This window comes from Vicugna pacos, chromosome 5 (assembly GCF_048564905.1).
Source record: "Vicugna pacos chromosome 5, VicPac4, whole genome shotgun sequence".
Classification (NCBI taxonomy): Eukaryota; Metazoa; Chordata; class Mammalia; order Artiodactyla; family Camelidae; genus Vicugna; species Vicugna pacos.
In genome coordinates, this window is record NC_132991.1 from 746,576 (window position 1) to 759,018 (window position 12,443).

Genomic DNA, 12,443 nt, shown 5'->3' on the forward strand with positions numbered 1-12,443 from the left:
ACAGAATCTTAAAAGCACACAGAAAAAAGACATATTTCATACAGTGGAACAAAGCTGACAGGAGACTGCTCGCTGACTATCATGTGAGAAACAATATAGCAGCATCTTTAAAGTTCTATGGGGAACATCTGGGCACTTAGGATTCTATATCCAGCAGAAAGAAATTCAAAAAGAAAAATAAAGGCAATATAAAGGGTTCTTTCAGAAATATAAAAGCTGAAAGAGTTCATCACCAGCAGACCCACACAGTAAGAGCCGTTAGAGGAAATTATTCAGACAGAAAAAAAAAAACATGGAACTATGGCACATATAGACTACCCTGAATAAAGAGCGAATGAAGACACACAGAAATGGAAGCCCTAGGAGTAGGTATGTAGTAGAAAAGGACAAATCTGACTCCATATTAGATCTGTTCCTTTGGCTTTAACCCTGTGCCCTGTTTCCTGGCTCAGTCTTGCTGGTTCTGTGCCTTTTGTAGAACAATGTTGCCTAGAGCCTGAAATAGACAGGAGAGCCTATTCTGAAGGCTCTGACCTTTAAGGATACTAACACTTTTCCATTCATATAAAGATAACAAGTTGCAGAATAGGAAATAACATTTGTTTTGTTGGAGGTTTTACAGGGACACCCTGACCTGACTGAGGTGGACGGCTGCAAGAACAAAGAATTCCAAGAAGAATTCCTGCACCTAGAAGTTTGCAACAACCAACCACACCCCCTCCCCTTTTTAGTACAAAAGGAACCTGAATTCTGACTTGGGGAAGATGGTTCTCCAGGACATTAGTTGGCCATCTCCTTGGTCTGCCAGATTTCCCAAATAAAGTGGTTATTCCTTGCCCCAACACCTCCTCTCCCAATTTATTGGCCTGTACTGCAGCAAGCAGAACAACTTTAGACTTAATAACAGGTATGAAAGACTTATTTCAATCTCTTTAAAAGGGAACTGGTTGTGTAAACAAACATAGTAATATTGTAGAATGGAATTCCTAACAAGAAAAAGTGAAATGTATAGCAAGAAGTTCACAAATGCCAAAAAGGAAGTAACAAACACATGTCACGTGACATGCCTTCAGATACTGTAGGTGATGTGTGCAGTATAATAAACCCCATTAAGAAGATGGTTGTAAATTAAAGATATCCCTCCCAGGCACCAAGGCAACCACTAAAACGACAAAACAATTATAACCAATAAGCCAACAAAGGAAGCAAAAATGGAGTCATAGAACACAGTGGACATTAAAAGTATCAGAAACAAAAACAAGCAAAACAAAGAATGGAGAAGACAAACCAAAAGCAAAAAGCAAGATGAGAGACTTAAACCTGACCACAGCAGCAGTACAGATACTCTAAACATTCCCAATTAAAATCAGAGGTTGTCAGATTAAATTAAAAAAAGGAAAATCAGGCACTTTAAACACTTTAAAAAACACAAACAAAAATAAAAGTATAGAAAATGATACACCTTCTGACAGTAATCAAAGGAAAGTTGGAGTAGCTGCATTAACATCAACGAAAAGCAGATTACCAGGATAAAGAGGGTCATTTCTTAGTGATAAGAGTTAATTCATCAAGTGGACTTTACAATCCTACATGTTTACAAATGGAGTAACAGAGCTTGAGAGTACGTGAAGCAAAACCTGATACAACTGGAAGGAGAAACAGGAAAATTTATAACTATGTCAGAGAGCTCACTATCCCCTCTCTGTAACTGAACACGTGGCCAGGGTATCAGTAAAGATACAAAAGCCATGAAGAGCCCTATCAACCAACTGGCGACCCAGGAATCCCACTCCTGGGCTTGTACCCAGAAGGAAATCTACTTCAGGATGACACCTGCACCCCAATGTTCATAGCAGCACTATTTACAATAGCCAAAACATGGAAACAACCTAAATGTCCATCAACAGGTGACTGGATAAAGAAGATGTTGTATATTTATACAATGGAATACTACTCAGCCATAAAAACCGACAACATAATGCCATTTGCAGCAACATGGATGATCCTAGAGAATGTCATTCTAAGTGAAGTAAGCCAGAAAGAGAAAGAAAATACCACATGAGATCGCTCATATGTGGAATCTAAAAAACAAAAACAAACAAAAACAAAGCATAAATACAGGACAGAAATAGACTCATGGACAGAGAATACAGACTTGTGGTTACCGGGGGGGGGGGGGTAGAGGGTGGGAAGGGATAGACTGGGATTTCAAAATTGTAGAATAGATAAACAAGATTACACTGTATAGCACAGGGAAATATACACAAAATGTTATGATAAATCACAGAGAAAAAAATGTGAGAATGAGTGTGTATATGTCCATGAATGAAAAATTGTGCTGAACACTGGAATTTGACACAACACTGTAAAATGATTATGAACCAATAAAAAATGTAAAAAAAATAAAAAAATAAAAAATAAATTTGTGAAACATAAAAAAAATAAATAAATTTGTGAAACATAAAAAAAAAAAACTGGCCTAATTTTATTTACAGAGCATCCAGAACACAAGGATTCTACAAAAGCAGGATACACATTATTTTTAAGTGTCTATAGGTCCTTTTACACCAAAGTAGATCATATCCTAGGGCATAAATTGAAGGGGATTCAAATTTTAAAAGTATGTTCTCTAACCACAATAAAATTAAATTTGAAGTCAAACACAGAAACATCTTTGCAAAACCCTTAGAGAAATAAGCAAACAACGACAAAATCCTCATAATCCACGGGTCTAAAACAATCAAAAGAAAAATTATAAAGTATTTAGAACTGAGTAAGAATAGAAACACAACATATCAGAAATTTGGGATACTGCTAACGCAGTACTCCAGGGGAAGTTCACAGCACTAAGCACTTACACCAGCAGAGACAAAAAGATCAAAAATCAATGACCTCAGCTTTTACCTTAAGAAATTACAGAAAGAGAAAATCAAAACCAAAATTAGCAGAAGACACTAAATACTAAAAATCAGAAAGGATATTAATAAAATAGAAATAGAGAAATATATTAATTTGCTCAAAAGCAAATTCTTTTTAAAAAAACTCAACAAAATTGATAAACCTTTAGCCAGAATGATGAGGAAAGAAAAGAAGAAACAAATGACCCAAAAGCAGGAATGGGAGAGGTGCCATCATCACAGATTCTACAAATATTAAAAGGATAACAAAGCAATAATGGGAACAACTTTGTTCTAGTAATTTTTACAACTTAGATTAAATGGACAGGTTCCTTAAAGGTTAAAAAACACCAACTACATTCAAGAAAAGATTAAATAACCTGACTAGCCCTATTTAACTAGCCCTTGTTTAAAGTAATTGAATTTGTTTTAAAAACTTCCACAAAGAAAATTCCATGCACCAATGAATTCTATCACACAGTTCTATACAAACTCTTCCCAAAAAAATTTAACAGGAGGAAATAATCCCAAACTCATTTGTATAAGATCAGCTTTACTATGATACCATATAAAGACAACATGAGAAAAAAAGCCACAGACTTATCCTTCAGACCAAAATGGAAAAAACCTATACAAAACTTTTAGCACACATAGTACACACTAACATACATATATACACAGAAGCACACTCATACCCATGTGCACACACACACACACCTAACACATCTTCTACTCCACTCAACCCACCATGAGGCTCCAATGTGTGCAGCACCTGTTCTCTGGAGGCGTGCACTTCTCTTGATGAAAGTATTTTATCCAGCATCCCAAATGCTAGTATATGTCCTGGTGAACGAGCAAAGTAGTGAATAAGAAGGGAAATCTCTTACACACCAACAAACTGAACAACCTAGAAGAAATGGGTCAATTCCTAGAAACATACAACCTACCAAGGTTAAGTCAGGAAGAAATAGAAAAATCTGAACAAAACCACTATTAGGAAGGAGACTGAATCAGAAATTGAAAACCTCTCAACACAGAAAAGCCCAGGACCCGATGGTTTCACAGGTGAATTCTACCAAACACACACAGAATAATTCATACCAATTCTTCTCAAACTCTTCCAAAAAGTAGAAGAGAAGGGAACCATTCCAAACCCATTTTATAAGACCAGCATTGCCCTGATATGAAACTGGACAAGGATGTCTTAGGAGAAGAAAATTACAGGCCAATAGCCTAATGAACATAGATGCAAAAATCCTCACCAGAAAAATCTGCAAACCGAATTTAGCAATGCATTAAAAGGGTCATACAGCATTATCATTCCAGGGATGCAAGGATGGTTCAACATGCACAAATCAATCAATGTGATCAGCCTCATTAATAAAATGAAGAATAAAAATCATACAGTCATCTCAACACAGACACAGAACAGGCATTTGATAAAATTCAATATCCTTTCACAATTAAAACTCTCAAAGTAGGTATAGAGGGAACATAACTCAACATAATAAAGGCCATGGATGACAGTCCTGTGGCTAACATCATACTCACCAGTGAAAAGCTGAAAGTGTTTCCCTTAAGATCAGGAAACAAGACAAGGATGTCCATTCTTGGCACTTTTATTTAACATAGTTTTGAAGTTCTAACCAAAATATTTAGGCAAGAAAAAGAAATAAAAGACATCCAAATAGGAAAAAGAGAAAACTATCTCTGTTTGCAAATGACATGACATTATACACAGAAAACCCTAAAGACGCCATCAAAAAACTGTTATAACTAATACATGAATTCAGAGAAGTTGCAGGATACAAAATCAATATATAGAAATCTGTCTCATTTCTACATACTAACAATTAACTATCAGAAAGCACAATTAAGAAAACAATCCCAAACCGAAGGAGTAGGAATATCTGCAAATGATGTGACTGACACAGCCTTCATTTCCAGAATATAACAACAGTTCATACAACTCAGTAACAAAAAACAACCAACCCAATCTGAAAATGGGCAGAAGAGCCAAACAAACATTTCTCCAGTGAAGACATACAAGTGGCCAATAGGCACATGAAAAAATGCTCAATAACACTAATTCTCAGAAAAATGCAAATCAAAACTACAATGAGGTATCACCTCACACCAGTCAGAATGGCCATCATTCAGAAGTCCACAAATGATACATGCTGGAGAGGGAGTAGAGAAAAGGGAACCCTCCTACACTGCTGGTGGGAATGCAGTTTGATCCAGCCATTATGGAAAACAGTATGGAGATTCCTTAAAAAACTGAAAATAGACTTATGCTATGATCCAGCAATCCCATTCTTGGGCATTTATCTGAAGGGAACTCTAATTCAAAAAGATACCTGCACCTCAATGTTCATAGCAGCACTATTTACAATAGCTAAGACGTGGAAACAACCTAAATGTCCTCTGACAGATGCCTGGATAAAGAAGCTGTGGTATATTTATATAATGGAATACTACTCGGCCATAAAAAAGAATGAAACAATGCCATTTGCAGCAACATGGATGGACCTGGAGATCATCATTTTAAGGGAAGTAAGCCAGAAAGAGAAAGAAAAATACCATATGAGATCACTTATATGTGGAATCTAAGAAAACAAAAACAAAAAATGAACTTATTTACAAAACAGAAAGAGACTCACAGACATAGAAAACAAACTTATGGTTACCAGTGGCAGAAGGGAGGCACGGTGAAGGGATACATTGGAAGTTTCTATATTTGCAGATACTAACACTATGTATAAAATAGGTAAACAACAAGGTCCTACTTTACAGCACAGGGAGCTTTATTTGATATCTTATAATAGCCTGAAAGGAATATATATGTGTGTGTGTGCGTGTGTGTGTAACTGAATCACTATGCTGTACATCAGAAATTAACATAACATTGTAAACCGACTATACTTCAATAACAAGAAAGAAAGAACTCACATTTACAACTGCATCAAAAAGAATAAAATATCTACAAATAAATTTAACAACAACAACAACAACAAAAAGGCAAATCTTCAATTTCAGGAGACACATGGAATACGGAGACACCACCCTGGGTAGTGGTGCACATGGAAAGGGGTAGTGGATGTCATAGGTGGGACAAGGGCTGATGAGACCCCACCAGGGCCAGGGTGAGGGCATGGGCCTCGAGCTCGAGGTGACACACAGCAGCTGCTTTAAAATGGAAGAAACTGGCAAAGTGACAGATGGAGTTGTACTCTAAGGAGATAAAGAAGGAAGAGGACAGGACAGGGAGCCTCCAGGTCACACATTTCATCCTGAGAACAAAGGCCCACACAGAGCCTCCCCCGGGGACAGCATCTCCACCCATGCCCTCCTACCCAGCTCAGGGAGGCCCATCTCTCCAGCCCCGGACGGGGCGGGCCCCATGTCTGCTGACAGGAGGCAGCACGAGAGGGCCGGCTGGTGGAATGCCTGCCTCTAGGAGCCCTGCATCCATAAAAGAAGAAAGTGATCAGTGGACTGCATAAAAACGAAACTCTGCCCTTCACATAGCACTGTTACAAAAATGAACAAACCGGCCAGATCAGGGAGAAAGTATCTGCAAATCAGGCATCTAACAAAGGATGAGCAGAAAATCTATAAAGACTCCCTGTGCCTTCCTCAGGGGCAGGGGAGAAGTGCCACCGTGAGAGACCTGGAGCTGGGGGTGTCCCAGGGACAGCGAAGGGGAAGGCTGGTGGCACCGCTTACCAGGGAGTCACTGACTTGGCCCTGACCCCTGGGGGGCCACGATGCTGACCTCAACTGCTGGGAGGACAAGCGGACGACGGGGCAAAGAGCTCAGGCCCTCCTGTGCACATGCTCAGAGGAGAGGCCCCTGTGGGCCGAGTGGGACCCTGGTCCACAAGCTTCCTGGTGGAGGGGAGGAAGGCACGGGCCCGGGAAAGCGCTGGAGCAGCAACGAGAGCCCTCGGCCGCCAGTCACCACCCCACAGCCGGACAAGACACACATCCTGACCCAAATGCAGAAGGTCTTGGAGGCCCCAAGTGACAGCCAGGGGCACATGGAGCACAGGCCATGCTCAAGCCCTTCCTCCTCCTCTAGGATTCTCCAAAACCACCGGCATCCCTGTCCATGGGAAGGACGACAGGGAGGTGGCATTTCTTTGCGCCAACCACAGCCTCGCTCCTGGGAACAAGCACAGTGGCCGCCTGGACCAAGGCTGCCAGGGCATCTCGGATGGGCAGTTCCATGCCCAGCATGACTACATTACGGCCAGTGTGACCCCTGCCCGCTCTGCCTGCAGGTCAAGGGCAAAGGCTGTGCCCTGGTGTTCTGTGCCCTGCACAGGGGCCGGCCCGAGTCTGTGGCCCCCTGAACCCACAACACAGCCCTGCGTGTGCATGCACACACACAGACACACGCACACAACATCCCTCAGGAATCCTGGCTGCTGCGTAAGCCAGGCCCAGCCAGGGTCCTCTCCTCACCCTGTTCGTGAGATGTTAACACTTTCTCTTAGACCTTTACCTGTCACCTCCCCTGAGATGGATTCTGACTTTGACAGAATTTGCTGCCACCTCCTTTCACAACCCTGACTTGGAGCCCCTCTACATCCACCTCGAGCAAGGCTGGATAGGCAGGTGAACTTGTCCACATGCTTATGTCCCCAGGTCCTTGCAGGACACAAGCGGGTGCTGTGGTCTGAGGAAACCCAGGCCGTCAGGGGCCCGCGTGCTGCAAGTGGAGGCTGTTGACCTCTGTAGGACTTAAACGTGACCCAACCTGCGGGCTGGGCGGTGACAGAAGGGGGAACCCAAATGCAGAGGGCACCGCGAAACAGTCTAGGCCTGTGCCTGCCACAGAAACACCAGGCGGGCCGCACCTGTGAGCCACGTGCATGATTTCAGATGAGACTACCAGTCACACTGCGAGTGAAAACAGATAGGTGAGGTTAGTGTTGATAGAACGTTTCACTTAACCCAACACCTACCCAGCGCACAGCTGACTCAGTGCATTATTAATACGTCGACCAGCGCGGGGAGGGTGGAGCTCAGGGGTAGAGTGTGGGCGTAGCGTGAACGAGGTCCTGGGTTCAATCCCCAGTACCTCCAATAAAAATAAACATATTTATCTAACCCCCCCGCAAAAAAAAAACCCCAAAAATGAAGGAAAAAAAATACGTGGACATGGATAACATATCCCATAGTCTTCTGTGTCTAGGTCTTCACAGCCTGCCACGTATTAACGCTGGCCACACATGGAGCCCTCCTCCGCCTGTGCAGTGTCAGCCACAGCACTGGACAATGTGGGTCCAGGTGTGGCTGACAGCTTGGAAGCTTCCGGTCACTATAAATGCACCCTGCACGATCAGAGGTGAGCGGTGGGGAGGGAGGAAGGTCCTGGATGCAGCCCTCTGTCCACCTCGGTCCTGGCTCCTCGGAGCCCTGTCCTCAGCAGGACGGATGGAGCACCAGCATCCATGGGAGGTCTCTCACTACAGACTGACTGGGGCTGGCCCCTGGCCCTCAGGCTCTCCGTCGTGTTACAGTGGCTTTTGGACACACTGCTCTAACGTGCCTCCCTGTCGGCGACCTGTGGTTCCCATCATATAATCCGTACCGTAGGCCTTGACGGGACACATTCAGGCTCATATCAAGCATGGATGATCCTTAGGGTAGAGTTAGTCGTGTGCAGTTTTTACATTAACGAGTCATGATCTTTCAGTCCCTCAGGCCGGTCTTCAGAGACTGAGAGCTCAGACCACTCACCATTAGTTGGAGCAGCACCCACGAGACCCTGGATGCTCTTAGGGGGTGATGATGGGAGGCTGTTTAGGTGACAGCCTCGCAGGGCTGCACCCAGGACACCAAAGAAACCCTCCCTGGCCTTCTGACACACGCAGAAGTAATTAACTCCCATTTCACTGTCACCTACCCCTACAGTTGTCCCACTCTCAGCTCTGCAAGACGCTGAATGCCAATTTTGAAAAACAAACTACATCTCCTACAGACAGGCCTATCTCATATCTGTGGAGCCCCTTACCTCTGGGGGCCACCCTGGTACCCAGGCAGCACACGGCACGACTGGTTAAGACTAAGACTGCGAGACTGTTAACGCCCAGACTGCACCAACATAAAAGCACGCAGAGTAACTCACTTTCTCCACTCAAGTTCCCCCTATAAACAAGACCATTAGGATTGAAGACTTCGGGTCTATGGGGAAGGAATCGCAGGTGAGACATAAAATCGTACCCCCGAGGCAGACATCCATGTTCTGAACTCCACCCTGGGAGGTTGCAGAGCCCCTCAGGGCCCCTCCTGTTCCAGTGTTCGAGGACGCTTGTGGGCAGGTGATGGCCCCACAGTGGGCACCCCAGTACCCCTGACCACCCCGTGTCTTGAAGCCGGGCCTCCCAGACCACCTGGTCCCTGCTGTCACGGGAGGACACACGATCCCAGCGGTCAGCTCCTCACAGAGCCTGACCCTGATACATGGCACATCCTAGGACTCTCATCGTAGAGACGGACGGACGATCCGCAGTGGCAATGGAAGGACATGCCTGCTCCGTCCTCACGTAAAGAACCCACCGATGTGACATTTCCCTATAAGCTACTTCAAACTGGCATTTGAATCCTGAAATGAGTTGTTTTCTTCACTTCAATATAAGCTGTAGACTATTTTTTACTCTTCCTAAGCCTTTCCTTTTCACTGTCTTTTGTAAGCGGACTGCTTATAACGTCAAAGGTAAGGCCAGGGGGAGATTCCTAACCTGGCGGTGGGGGTTGGGCATTCCAGGGCCAACGAGTCAGGGCAGAGCCAGGAGCGCGGGGACCGAACACGGAACACTCCCTCTGAGAACAGCTCAGTCGGCCGGATGGGCATCTGGAGACAGCGCGGTACGTTAAAGTCCTACACAGGGAATGTAAAAGCCACTCCTGGGAGCTCCCTCTAACGCAAGCACATCTGGACAGACCTTCAATTGAGGCCTCTCTCCGGGACACGCACTGACATCTGCGGGTCTGAGTGGCTGTGCACCCCTCCATCCAGGGTGGAACGCGCCTGACAGGGCTGGCACCTGACCCTCCCATTGCCCTCCTCCACCACCGTGTCCAGAGCTGCCAGCAGGGGTCCTGGTCACTGTCCTAGCTCTCCCAGAAACTCATTCTTAGGCTGCTGGCCCCCAGCCCAAACAGACAGGATGGCTCCCTCTGAAGGCCTCTTCTCTCCTGGCTCAATCAGAGCACGTAAACGTGATGGAAATTCAAGACGTGTCCAAGGCGGCCCCTGAGCTGAAGATGGCCCCTCCAGGGCCACAGCAGATACCGAAGCTTTAAACCCTGGTTTAGGTCTGAGGGCCGGGGTGTGAGGCTGGGGGACCTGGGTTGTGAGCCCATGCAGGGGAGCAGCACCAAAGGCAGTGACGGAGAGAACACCGGGAGGCTCTGAGCCAGCATTCACGCTAACACTGGGCAGCGACCCGACTCAGCAGCCTGGCCCTTCCCCTCCTTTCCCGGAAGCTGGCGCTGACTACGGACGCCCCATCCCTGGGCCCGCAACTTCAGCATGGCCCCCAGCAGCCCTTCTTCTGCCCTCGCCACACGGGGCAGCGATGCCCTCTGCAGCCACGGCCCCCAAACGAACCAGGAACAGTGGAGCAGAACTGCCTGAGCCTCCCCGCACCAGCTCTCTGCTCCGCTCTCCAGCACCTCTCCAGTTACTGGCCGAAGCCGCGGGCTTACTAACCGGATGAGGCCGCTGACTGACGACCTATGACAAGACCTGCTCAGGAGCCACTTCTAAACAGAACCACACTCTGCAGGTGGATGTCATCCCCTACCTGATGATCGGCGTTGTCAAACAGTTCAGCAACGGGGGTGCGGATTCTTTCAACCACCTGCTGATGGCAGAGTCTGAGACAGAGTGAGAAAAGGGGGCGTGTTAGCAGAGCAAACTGTGAGGCAGAAGCCCCTACCCTCCTTCCCAACACACACACACACACACACACACACACACCCCAGTGATAATGCTAATGAATGCTTAATAAAATACTGTCCAGGGTGGGTAGGAAAGCTTTCATTATTGAGTTTCACAGTTTACCTGGTGTAGCTATTGTCAACATGACTTAATTTCAGCGTCACAGAGCTGGGAAGAGAGATACACCACTGACTATCCCAAGCTAGTACAAGCCAGTTCCAGGGCACCCCATCCCCTTTCACATGAATATGTGCACAGAATCCAAGCGCACCCTGACTAAAACCCTGAACTCTCACTCCAAATGAACAAACAAAACCACACTAGACATTGCCAGAACATATTTCAGAACATACAATATACACTAAACACACCCATACAACTGCTACCTGAAACCCAAACAGACATAGAAACCACCTCTTACTGCCTTGTTTCTTATACAAATCCATACCCACCTTGAATGTGCTCGAATATAAACCCATGCACACTACACACCTGTGCACAACAAATACTCTATAGACACACAGGCCCTAAAAACCCACCAAGTGTACAATTGACTCAGGAACCACCCCCCAAAATACTGACACACAATCCCAAAGTCCTAAAATACATGTATTTCAAAATCCTCACCACACAAACCACACAGCCTCTGTTTGCAAATACACACACTAAACATCTCCCGTCTCTCAGAATACACACCCCATAAGCCCCATGAACCTAAAGACACACAGTCACAAACAACTCACATTACTAAATGTACGAAAGACTACCTCACAAATATTGAAAACACAGACAAGCAATTCCACCAGGTTCTTCAACCATTTCATTCCAGAAGTAACACAAAGAGAATCCCTGAATGCTTTAATACACACAAAATCCCTATGCACACACTCACAAACTATCCATCAATATACACCCATCACCCTCCGATACACACAAAACAAGAAAACAACAATATATTAGAAAGTATATTAGATTTAACCAGAAAAAAACCTAAAAGCATTTTCATACATGAAGACAGATTCCATTAGTACTTAGCTGCATAACACATCTCCAAAAAAGGTTTAAATGCAACAAAAACCAATGGTTTCCTGGGGGGAAGAGGATTCGGATGACAGGGGAAAAGAGATGGGAGGAGGACTCATGACGGCATATTCCAGTTCACACAATATCACTCTGAACCATGCAAAGGTACTACTTGTTCAAATACTATATTACAATCATTTAAAAAGTCAAAGTTAAATACTTAGCAACAATACAATATATTGAGAAACAGAAACGAGTGATTTCTCTTCTTAGACACATGGGCTGCATGATCATTTTTTGATGGACTGAGGCTTTCCAGCAGAAATGATCATTAGTAAGGCTGGTCCTGTTGGATATTGGTTGGCACAAAAGGACTGCTTCCTTACGAATGCTGTGCAGACAGAATGGAACAATCTTAATTTCAAACACTCGGTTTCATGGAGCCATAAATACCCAAGGGTCTAGCAGACTCATAAGTTCAGAGTTTTTTCAGTCTAGTTTCTGTTCAAGTCAGTCAAGAGCCAGGAAGGAAACAGAGTGGGTTGAGGGACACAAAACTAGGTTGA

General features: G+C 44.9%; 1 protein-coding gene across 1 annotated transcript in view; it reads right to left on the reverse strand.

The window, feature by feature from the left end:
• The window catches only part of LOC140696304 (uncharacterized), an 89,501-nt gene that overhangs the window by 8,733 nt on the left and 68,325 nt on the right, over window positions 1–12,443 (reverse strand). Inside the window, exon 16 of the mRNA XM_072960742.1 lies at window positions 10,718–10,790. The gene's annotated coding sequence lies outside the window, so the exon portion shown is untranslated. The remainder of the gene's footprint in view (window positions 1–10,717; window positions 10,791–12,443) is intronic.